The sequence below is a fragment of the Puma concolor genome, chromosome B3 (assembly GCF_028749965.1).
Source record: "Puma concolor isolate L17-30 chromosome B3, mPumCon1.1.hap2, whole genome shotgun sequence".
In the NCBI taxonomy this organism is placed as follows: domain Eukaryota; kingdom Metazoa; phylum Chordata; class Mammalia; order Carnivora; family Felidae; genus Puma; species Puma concolor.
Window position 1 is genome coordinate 113,622,305 of NC_141672.1, and position 11,027 is coordinate 113,633,331.

General features: G+C 57.0%; 1 long non-coding RNA gene across 1 annotated transcript; it reads right to left on the bottom strand.

The window, feature by feature from the left end:
* Positions 1–4,594: 4,594 nt before the first annotated feature.
* Positions 4,595–9,131, bottom strand: LOC147580307 (uncharacterized). Its single transcript, XR_015252776.1, has 2 exons — positions 7,661–9,131; positions 4,595–5,432 (listed from the first exon to the last, which is right to left on the bottom strand). It is a non-coding gene; the product is annotated as an uncharacterized LOC147580307 (long non-coding RNA).
* Between the last annotated feature and the right edge of the window lie 1,896 nt (positions 9,132–11,027).

The window sequence follows — 11,027 nt, forward strand, 5'->3', positions numbered from 1 at the left end:
CGAGGAGCTATGTTCCCCCCAGGAGGGAGCCCTGCCTTGCTGGGGTGCCCTTCCCTTTGGGAGACAGGCAGCTGGGGCCGCGGCCCTTCTCTGGGGCCAGCCGGGGTCCTCTACCTGCCGTCTTGTGGAAAGATCCGCAGAGAGGAGCCCTCAGTGGTGGCTGAGAAGGCCTGTCCTGGGCACCGGGGGCTCCTCGTAGACGGCTGGAGGAACCCGCTTCCCAAGGGCTCAGGAGAGGCTGGCAGGAAGTCTCCCCCGGGGAGCAAGGCTGGTCAGTTTCAGCTGTCCTTGAGACCCAGAAGGGGGCCCAACCCGCTGCCAAGTTCAGTGGCTGCCTGAGGTAGACTTATTCCCCTCATCGCACAGATGATGAGACCAAGGCTAGACAAGTCACGGCACTTGCTCGGGGTCCCTCCGTAAGTGAGGTTGGGCAGAGCCCCAAATGCGCCCAAGTCGGCCCAACTCTACGTTGAGGGCAAGATGGCAGGCCACCCTAGCAGGCTCCCAGGGGGACGGTTCTCCCTGGGCTCACGTTGCCTTCCGGTCTCCTTTGGGAGCTGCTTGTCCCTCCGAGAGGCGACTGCCAGGTTTTCCACTCCGCGCACTCGTTCAATCGCCAGGCGGTGACTAGCTGAGCCCTCAGAGCCTGGCTGTGAGCACTTAGAGCTGAGGCAGGCCCTCAGGGGGCTCCAGCTCCTGGCAGCCTAGGAGGGCACCAGCCGCGCCCCCGAGGGGACCGGCAATCGGAGGCCAGGACCGGAGTGTCAGCTCTGCCGCTTACCAACCGCGGCATCCAGGACGCCTCCCCAAGCCTCAGTTTCTCTATCCGTACAATGGGAACAAAACGCATCCACTTTTCAGGATTACTGCAAGAATGAAAAGAGAGCTGAGGTCCACGATCGCCTAGTCAAGTTCCTTGTGTTTTAGGATTCAGAAGAATTCGGGGGGATCTTCGAAACAGAAGAAGCCGAAAAGCCCATTTATTTTGTTATCCGGCTCTCCAGCACGATCTGGGACAGGGCCCTGGAATCAAACGCATTAACATTTCTGCGGGAAAACTAATGCATATTCACCGTCCATAGGGTAAATAAAGACTAAAAATAGTAGCCAAATGAATTTTTAAAAAGCTTTTGATGCTCAGAGTGTTTGGGGGGGGTCTCAGGATGGTGGGTAAAAGATGTAGATAGTAATGATAGTTACTATTTACTGAGAGCTTCCTGATTTACATGCATTAGCTCCTTGAACCCTCACAGCCACTCCGCGAGCACAGGGACCATCGTCGTATCTGTTTTGAAGTCAACGCCGGGAGACCAGAGAGGCTGATGCATTTGCCCACGAGCACCCAGTTGCTAAACGGACCTAGGCAGCCGGGCTTCAGCATCTGTGTCTCTGGGGAGGTTAGAAACAAGCACGGTGGTGGGGCCGCTGGCCTGGTCTCAGCACCTTAACCGATCTTCGTGATGTGACAGGCAGGCACAGAGAGGAGAAGTGACATCCAGGGTGTCCTGCCACGTCCCCGGACTCCTGATCCAGTGTGCGTCCTACACCCACTCTCTCTCTCTGATCCCACCCCTCCGGCCTCCCCCACAGCCCTAGCTCCTGCCCCAAACGTGCTCCCCTACGTTGAGGAGTTAGGGAAACATTCACATCACTTGGCCGCCTTTCTGCCTCTTTTACCCCCTGTGTGACCTGACCCCCGCCCCCATCTCCCAAGACCCCCATCACCCTCCTGCTCTTCCCTGAGGGAGCAAAGAGGCCTTCCGGGGGCAGTGGCCGCGAGGGAATGTCCCTGGGACCCAGCAGCGTAACTTCCACTTGACTCTAAGTATACAGACTGAGTTACGGGAGGCCCCAGAGCGCCAGAGCTGGAGTAAGACAGGTCTGGATTTCAACTCCAGCTCCTTCTCTCCAAGCCCGGCAGGCAGTGATCTCAGCCCCCTGAGGCCTAGACAGCATAGTGGGAATTCAACCGGGGGTTGGGGTGCATTTGCAAGTTAAGGAGGTTAGCTGGAGCCCTTCTGACCAGCTTTTAGCCCCGGGAGACTTCTTGCCAGCCTCTCTCCGGAGCCCTTGGGAAACAAGCTCCTCCGGCCACCCACGAGGACCCCCTGGTGCCCAGAACAGGCCTTCTCAGCCACTGAGGGCTCCTCTCTGCGGATCTTTCCACCAGACGGCGGGTAAAGGACGCCGGCTGGCCCCAGAGCAGGGCCGCGGCCCCAGCTGCCTGTCTCCCGAAGAGAAGGGCACCCCAGCAAGGCAGGGCTCCCTCCTGGGAGGAAATGGCTCCCCGAGAAGGTTTCCCTGGGGGACGGTATGTGTCACTCAGCACGCGCTGTCCCCTCTGGTTTAGTTCTTATCACCCGGGACACGCACTCACCGCACAGCAGCCCTGAGAGCTGTGACCCCACGGCCTCTTGGGCAAATCTCCAACTTCTGCTGCTCAGAAAGCTGTGAGGCTGGGCCTGGGGGCCTCCCGGCACCCTCTCCGATGGGACTGGGGGAGGGGAGCTCAGGCTGCCAGCGGGGACCCCTGGTCCCGGCGTTCCGTCTGGGGGGAGGGAAACGGTTCTCTCCGGCGGGACGACTTATGGCGCACAGTACAGTTGTGTGAGTCGGGAACCCCAGTGTGAATCTGGTTCCACCTCCTACGAGCCCCGCCTCATAAGCTCGCTCACCTCGCTGAACCTCTGTTTCCCGCTCTGTGAAATGGGGATGAGAATTTCTCTTGGGGCCAAGGGCTGTCGTTAAACAAGATCATCGATTCTACAGCAGAGGTTTCCTGAGCCCCTGCTCCGTGTCAGTCGCGTCACTGAGTGCTTTGGGGGGAGCCCTGAGCGGACAGACTGGGGCTGGCCGCACAGAGCTTGTGGTACCGCGGGTGAGTGGACAGTCAGGGAGACTGTAAAAGAAAATCCGATTAAGAGGTTTTGGCTTAGCAAGCAATAACTCTCAATATCTACCTTTGGAGGTGGCTGTGCTTAGCTAATGTGAATTTGTGATAGCATTGCTATTCACCCGCGTTTCTTATTCACCGATGGGTTAATAAGAGACTTAAGTGAGATTTTATAAATAAGTAATATAGTCATATATAGATAAATATATTTTAATTTTTTTCTTAATTTATTTTTGAGAGCGCGTGCACGAGTGGGGGAGGAACAGAGGGAGAGGGAGAGAGGAAATCCCAAGCAGGCTCCAAGCTGTCAGCACAGAGCCTGATGCGGGGCTCGAACCCACGAACCGTGGGACCATGACCTGAGCCGAAGTTGGGCACTTCACCAACTGCGCCACCTCGGCGCTCCATAAATATATATGTATATTTATAGTTATATTTATATATGTATATTTATAATATGCATATATATATATATATTTATAATATGTATATATAAATATGTATGTATATTTATAATATGTATATTTATAATATGTATATATAAATATGTATGTATATTTATAATATGTATATTTATAATACGTATAATAAATATACATGTATATTTATAATATGTATTACAAATATAAGTATAAATATATATTTACACATATATTTATATATTTACACATATAAATATATATTTAGATAAATATATAAAAACATTTATATAAATATTAAATATGAGTATTTATATGAATGTATAATATATATAATATTATAATAATATGATATATAATATATAATATATAAATTTATATTTATATATACGCATCATTTCAATCAACCCTCAGAAAGATCATAGGTAGTAGGTATTTTCTCCATTTCTCAGGTAAGGTAACGTGACTTGCCCAAGATCACACAGCACCGAAAGGGTGAAATGGAGACTCCAGCCGAAGTCAGTGTGCCCGAGGGCCCGTGTTCTCATCTGAAAGGACACGGCCTCCTCTTAGCTCGGAGACCATGCGTGGTGTGTGTTAAAGGGCTCTCTACAAATTACAATGCTCTGGACACATGTAAGGGGTCATTGCAGCTCTGCTTCCTGCTTTGCACCCGGTCCCTTGAACACCAGGCCGTTGAGGCGAGGGTGGGAGCCAGAGAGACAAGCCACATGGAGGTGTCACAGGAGGAATTAGCCTCCCTTGACAAGTGGGGGACACACGACATGTCGAGGCGGCATCCTGGCTGATGCTTTCTTGGGATTTCTGGGAGCTGCTCAGCCCCAGAAGGGAACCATCCCTGGAGAGCTCAGATGGCCCACCGCATCGCCTTTGGCTAGTCGTTGTCCCCATCATTGGAGAGCTCGTCCGACCCCAGAGGATTCCCTAAACCCTGGATCGTCCCATCTGGGAGGAGACATAAGCTGTAGTGACAGACACACCTGGTTCTGAATCCCCACGCAGCATCGGAGCCTTGGTTTCCTTGTCCGTCGAGTGGGGACAAGCTCCTGTCTGCAAGGTTGTTGTCAGGATTAAAATAATGAAGACAATGAAGGGTGGTGCCTGATATAGAGCCCACACTCGGTAGATGGTAGGAGATGAAAAAAAAAAAAAAAAAAAAGTGGCTCGGGTGGGTGGGTGTCACCGGATAGAAATAGCGCCTGTCATTGCCTGTCTGCTGTGCATACCCGAAAGGGGCAGGGATGACACTGAATCCGGCCAATTAGGAGATCTCCTATAAAAATTTAATTCTTCAATAAAATAGCGCAAAATGAAACAGGTGAAGGATTTTTAAACTGTAAATTAATGATCTATGGTTATGGCCATAATAATAATAATAATAGCTGTCAATTACGGACTATGGAAGGCCGAGTCTGGGCCAGGAGCTCCACGCACGTGGGGGCCAGCTTGCACCTTCTGATTAGGGACACTATGCGTTTGCAGGCCAGGGGACCAGGGTTCGGTGAGGTCAGTGGCTCGCCCGCCCTGCCACAGACTCTGGGGAAAATGTCAAAGGGATGCGCGAAGCCACAGTTTCTCACACCTGTGTCCTCTCTCCACGGTCTGGGCGCATTCAAATACTCCTTAGATTATAGAGCAAAACGACCCAAGAGCGAGCGCTATCCCTCATTCCGTCTACCTATCTGGTCTTGCCCCTCTGGACCTCTGTTTCCTCACCCCGGCTCTGCTCCCGAGCCAAGAAAGCCTGGAGGGCCAAGCACTCCCTCAGGCCCCTCCCTGCAGCCCCCGGAGGTCCGTGCGAGCCCCCCCCGCCATTTCTCCTGCGTCTCTGTGTAGACAGAAACAGTTCAGTCTTCACATCTCTTCTCCTTCAGAGCTTTCCCGTCCTCAGAGAAGAGACCTGCTCTCAGGGAGCCCTGTGGAATCTTCTCCAGTCCCCTATTGTCCTCACAACTCCTCTTCAGGGTCAGAAACAGACCCGATGCTACAGTTTCGGGGGCAGCTGGAGCCAGGCTAGCAGGTTCTGTCTCTGACGCGGTACAAATTGCTGTGTGGCCTCCGGAGAGTTACTCAACCTCTCTGTGCTTCTGCCTTCTCATCTGCAGAATGAGATTGATAATAATAGCGTCTGCCCTCTAGGACATTTGCGGGATTAACAAATGCCAAGTACGTAGAACAGTGCCTGGCACCTCGTAGGTGCTCGGCCACAACTATCTTCTGGGCCCTAACTGTTCATGGTCACCGGTAGCCGTAACGATTTCTTCCCAATAATAAAGATGAAGGGGCAGAGGTCCCCGTTGCAAAGCCAGGCACGGCACTCAGCCCTTTACCCACATCAGCTCTTATATGTGCCAGGCACGGGGAACGGCCCGCTGCAAATGCTCAATAAACGTCAGGGCCTCTGTGCACCCAAGTCACTTTCTCACTCATGCACTTTTATGATTTATGACACTTTCCCCACCCCCCAACCGCCCCAACCTTGTTTTAACCATAATTCGATTAGAAGCAAATGACACTTGGGGCGCCCGGGTGGCTCAGTCGGTTAAGCGCCTGACTCCTGATTTCCGCTCAGGTCGTGATCTCATGTTCATGAGATCGAGCCCCGAGTTGGGCTCCGCGCTGTCAGCACTGAGCCGGCTTGGGATTCTCTCACTCTCCGCCTCTCCTCTCTCTCTCTCTTTCTCAAAATAAATAAACTTAAAAAAGGAAGCAAGTGACATTTTGACTGCCCACAACAATGTGTTTCTTGAAGACAACAAAACTTGCTTTTCTCCTCCATATATTTCTAACCGGACAGGATCCTTCCACAAGTCACCCAGTGATCTCCCGGGCTGGGCTGGCCTCTCTCTGTGGATCCCCATTCTCCTAAACCCTGCCGCTCACAGGTCCCGTGTCCAGCCAGCCCCCGAGTCCTGTTGATTTCCCTTCCAATGTCCCTCATTCCCAGGCCTGGTTCTCGGTTCCTGCCCAGGCTTCCGCTCCCTCCCGGACTGTGCGACAAACCCCCTAAGCCTTCCGTCTCCCAACCAACCTCCCGTAAGCAGTCCCCTCTCCGGGGATCAGGTCCCTGTGCAGAAACCATGGGAGGCTTCTCTCCCTGCCCCCGTCGCCCCCCCATTCTGGGCCCTCCAAAGCATTCCTTCTGACACAATCTCGCCCTGGGCGGGTTTCCTTGCTTTCCCAGCCCAGCTGAGAACTCTTGGCGGTGGGCCTGCGTTCCAGGTGCCGTGTGAACCTTCCAGCTCCCCTGACATCTACCTCAGCTCTGTTTTTAGTTTGAGAAATATTTTTGGACCTGATTTGCCAGTCTGAGTAACTAGGTGTGGTACAAGATGTCAGCAGCTAATTACTTTTAACCATTATTAATAGGTTGGCGCTAATTATCCCTTGCGCTAGGCAAGATTTTGCGAAAGACCGGCAGAGAGGGAGGAGTGAAGGGCTGTGCCCAGGCCACAGGGTGAGCAGGCTGTCGCGGTGGTGCTGGGACCCCAGGAGCTGGGTACCAGCAGGGCGAACGAGGGGCAGCCTCTGGGCTGAGGGCTGGGACGGGGCCGGGGCGGGTGGGGCGGGGCGGGGCCGGGGCGGGTTCCGCCTCGGTAGGCGGAGCTGCTATCTGGTCTCTCTCCTCCCCCTCTCCCAGAATGCAATCTACCGAAACCTCTTATCGAAAGTATTCTGGAGGTGATAAAAGTGTCACCAAAGATTTGCTCATTTTCTAAACTGTCATTAAAAAAAATTTATGGGCAGGGGGAAATATAGGCAGGGGAGGAGGGCGGGTGGGCAGGGAGAGAGGGAGGATGATTTAAAATCAGTCCCTTCATAAATCAAAGACATTTGCTCACGAGAGGGGGCTCGGAGAGGGAAACGGCTAGAAGGTCGTCGCGTTCTCCACGCCGGGCCGCCGGTCCTCCCAGCCGGTCACACGCTCTGTGGCCTCTTCACCCCCACCTACGCTTGTTGTCAACCCCTCCTAGCTCACCTGCACAGCCAAACCCTTCCTCCACCTTCTCCAACCCCTCCTCCCCCCACACCCCTCCCCTCCCCACCCCCCACCGGCTCCCGCAGCCCCACTGTCCGCACTTGAGCTGGAACTCAAGCCTCCATGGAAGGCGAGGGGGCTGGGGCTCGACCCACTGGACCGTAAGGTGCCTGAAGACAGGAGGCCTGCCTCTAACCGTCGCTCGATTCTGAACCCTCATGGTGTCTCCTTGGGGTGGGGAGGGGTGGTGACACAGCACCCAAGAAGGGGGAACAAAATTCCCCGAGAAGGTCAAGCCCTCATTATACACACTGGGAACCCGAGGCTCCGAGAGGGGAGACGACTCACCCAAGGCCACGCAGGGGAGCCACCAGAACTCATGTCTCCCGCTTCCAGCTCAGGGGTCCGGCGGACCGTTCAGGAGCTCAGACTCAGGTGATGCCCCCCCCTCCCCCGCACCGGCTAGCCGCGTGATCGTGAACAAGTCGCTGAGCCCCACCCCGTGCACCAGGCACCTGAGTCCTTGTAGGTGACAAGCTGTGACAATGTCAGTGCTTTGCCCAGGGATGTCACTTATCACCGTCACTGTCGTTGTCAGCATCTTGATGGGAGGGGGCGGGGGCTGTGCAGGTCAAAGCTGCCTTTTGCGTGGGCCCCCGTCACCTGCTCGGCAAGTACCCCAGCGTCCGCTGCGTGCCCGACCCCGTGCGAGGAGGGGGAAGGGGGAGATACAGAGGAAGACGAGGGTAGCTCCAGTCCCTGAGATGCTTCAGCCCGGGAAGGGAGGCCACTGCCTCGAATGCGGAGCCCCCTGGGGCTGTTCACAGATGTCCCACCCCTTCCCTCGCTCCTCTGGGCGGGCGGGAGCCCTGGAAGTTAAGTGGCCACGTGTCTTGCTTTGGCCAAGCCGGACCAGCCCAGAAGGAGGCCTCCGGTGGGGGAGGGGAGGGGGAGGAAGGAAGAGGGTGTTCCTGGCAGGGGTGAGAGGGAGGGTGTGGCGTGCTCAGCAGGTGCTGACCCACCGAGAAAGGGAAGTGAGAGAGCAGGTTGGGGGCCAGGTTGCAGGCTGGGCCCTTGGGGAGGGGTTCTCAGGTCTGTGCCGAAGCTGGTTCTCACTGCGGGTCCCCGCTAACGCAGGTGCTCAGCGCTCGTCCCAAGTGAGGTTCAGGAAGAGGGGCTGGGACAGTGGCCGCCTGTGGCAAGGGGGGGGGGTCCAGGTCTCAGTGCGCTGCAGATCGGCTCAGGGAGCTTGGCGAGCTGCCTGCCTCGGCCTCTGCCCCCTCTGTCCACTTCCACGGTGGGTCACGTGTCATCAGTTGCAGGCTCTCCAGACTGAGGACCACGTGCCAGCATTCACAGGAGCGAGTCTGGCAAAAGCAGCAAGCACAAAGCACATCGAAGTAGCACAATCCAGAACCTCCTGGAACGCCTCCCTGTTCGTGTGCGGGAAGCCCCCGGGTGGGGGCAGGGAGAGGAGGACCTAAATCCAGATGGAGAGGTGGGGACAGAGAATTTACGTGCCTGGCATTTAGAAGACAACTTGCTGTGTCACTGAACGTGGCCCGGCATGGCAGGCAAAAGAAGTCCAGAGAAATTCTTGCGGGACCGTGGGCTCCGTGAGCTCCTTGGAGGAGGACCAGCCCGGGATGGGCTATGAAGGCAAGGCATGCAGAGGTGGAGGGGAGAAAGGCAGGCCCAGGTGTCAGGAGGGGTGGGGAACACCGGGCCATGGCCTCTGCAGGCCTGAGCTGGCCCTGCAGTGGGGAGGGTCCTCCAGCTTCTAAGGGGCCAAGGATGTGGGGGAGGACGCTGCAGGCCTCCCAGCTCCACCAGCCCCCACCAGCCCCCTCCAGCCCCCTCCAGCCCCCTCCAGGCCCTCCAGCCCCCTCCAGCCCCCTCCAGCCCCCTCCAGGCCCCTCCAGCCCCCTCCAGCCCCCTCCAGGCCCCTCCAGCCCCCTCCAGCCCCCTCCAGCCCCCTCCAGCCCCCTCCAGGCCCCTCCAGCCCCCTCCAGCCCCCTCCAGGCCCCTCCAGCCCCCTCCAGCCCCCTCCAGCCCCCTCCAGTCCCCTCCAGCCCCCTCCAGCCCTCTCCAGCCCTCTCCAGGCCCTCCAGCCCTCTCCAGCCCCCTCCGGCCCCCTCAGCCCCCTCCAGCCCCCTCCAGCCCCCTCCAGGCCCTTCCAGCCCCCTCCAGGCCCTTCCAGCCCTCTCCAGGCCCCTCCAGGCCTTCCAGCCCCCACCAGCCCCCACCAGCCCCCTCCAGGCCTTCCAGCCCTCTCCAGCCCCCTCCAGCCCCCTCCAGCCCCCTCAGCCCCCTCCAGCCCCCTCCAGGCCCTTCCAGCCCCCTCCAGCCCCCTCAGCCCCCTCCAGGCCCCTCCAGGCCTTCCAGCCCCCTCCAGCCCCCACCAGGCCCCTCCAGGCCCCTCCAGCCCCCTTCAGCCCCCTCAGCCCCCTCAGCCCCCTCCAGCCCCCTCCAGCCCCCTCCAGGCCCTTCCAGCCCCCTCCAGGCCCTTCCAGCCCCCTCCAGCCCCCTCCAGCCCCCTCCAGGCCCCAGCAGCCCCCTCCAGCCCCCTCCAGCCCCCTCCAGCTCCCTCCAGCCCCCTCCAGGCCCTCCAGCCAGGGTTCACAGCCTCTGCAGGGGAAAGTCATTTCTGAAGACTGCATCTGCGGAAAACGGAGCAGACTGCCTGGCAGGCTCTGCCTTTCATCTAGAAAGCAGGCCAACCTCCATGTGTAGGGAAAGGAGGGCAGGCCAAGAGGCCGAGCCGCGAGGCCAAGGTGGGCCAGCTCCACAGGGGAAATTCTGCCGAGTTCCACACACCCCGCCTCAGGGCTCGCTCAGACTCTCCCCTGCCCTCACCTCTGACACCCTCTTCTTAAGCCTCGCCGCCTCTCTAGGCCTGCGGCTTTTTGTTTTGCTTTCGGTTGCTTTTTCTTCTCTGTTCCCCTCTGTCTCTGTCTCTCTGTCTCCCCCCACCCCTTCTCTGCCTTGCTCTCTGTGTTTTGCCTTCTCCCTCTGTCTCCATCTCCCTCCCTCTTCTCCGGCTCTCTCTCAGGTCCCCTTGTCCTGCTCTGTGTATCTCTGTCCGGGTCCAGCCTGCCCTCCGTCCCAGTGCTCTACCTGACAGATGCCAGAATTCCAGGGCAGGGAGGCCGTTGAGGGGTCAGGCAGGCCTCCCACAGACTTCAGCCTGCGGGGCGCTGGCTCCTCCTGCTTTAATCTGGGGGTGATCTGACTTTGGCTTCTTTGACCTCCTCTGCCTTTGATCTTTATCCTTCTTTGAAACCCTGGGTTGTTGGAAACCTAATGACTTCAGATGGTCTCATCCTTCCCGGGCAGCCAAGGCGGCCCTGGGCCAGGGGTTCTGGCTGGGTGATCCCCGGAAGTCACAAGGGCAAAGAACCTCCAAGAGCTTGGATTGCAGCCCACACCGTCACCAGGCTAAGTGGGCATCTCCTCCTGAGTCCTGCAATCAGGCACACAGGAAGGCCAAGTGGGACAAGGGGACAGGGCGGGACAAGGGGACAGTGTGGGTCCAGGAGACAGGCTTTCCTGAGCTCTAACCCCAGCTCTGCCATTGCTGCCTGAGCGCCTACGGGCTGGTTATAACTCGGAGTTTCTGTTTTCTCGTCCGGAACTTTCATATTCTCCTCTCTTGGGGATAATAGTTTTTGAGAATTTTGTGCACTAATCTATTCTAAATGCCCAGGGGATTACT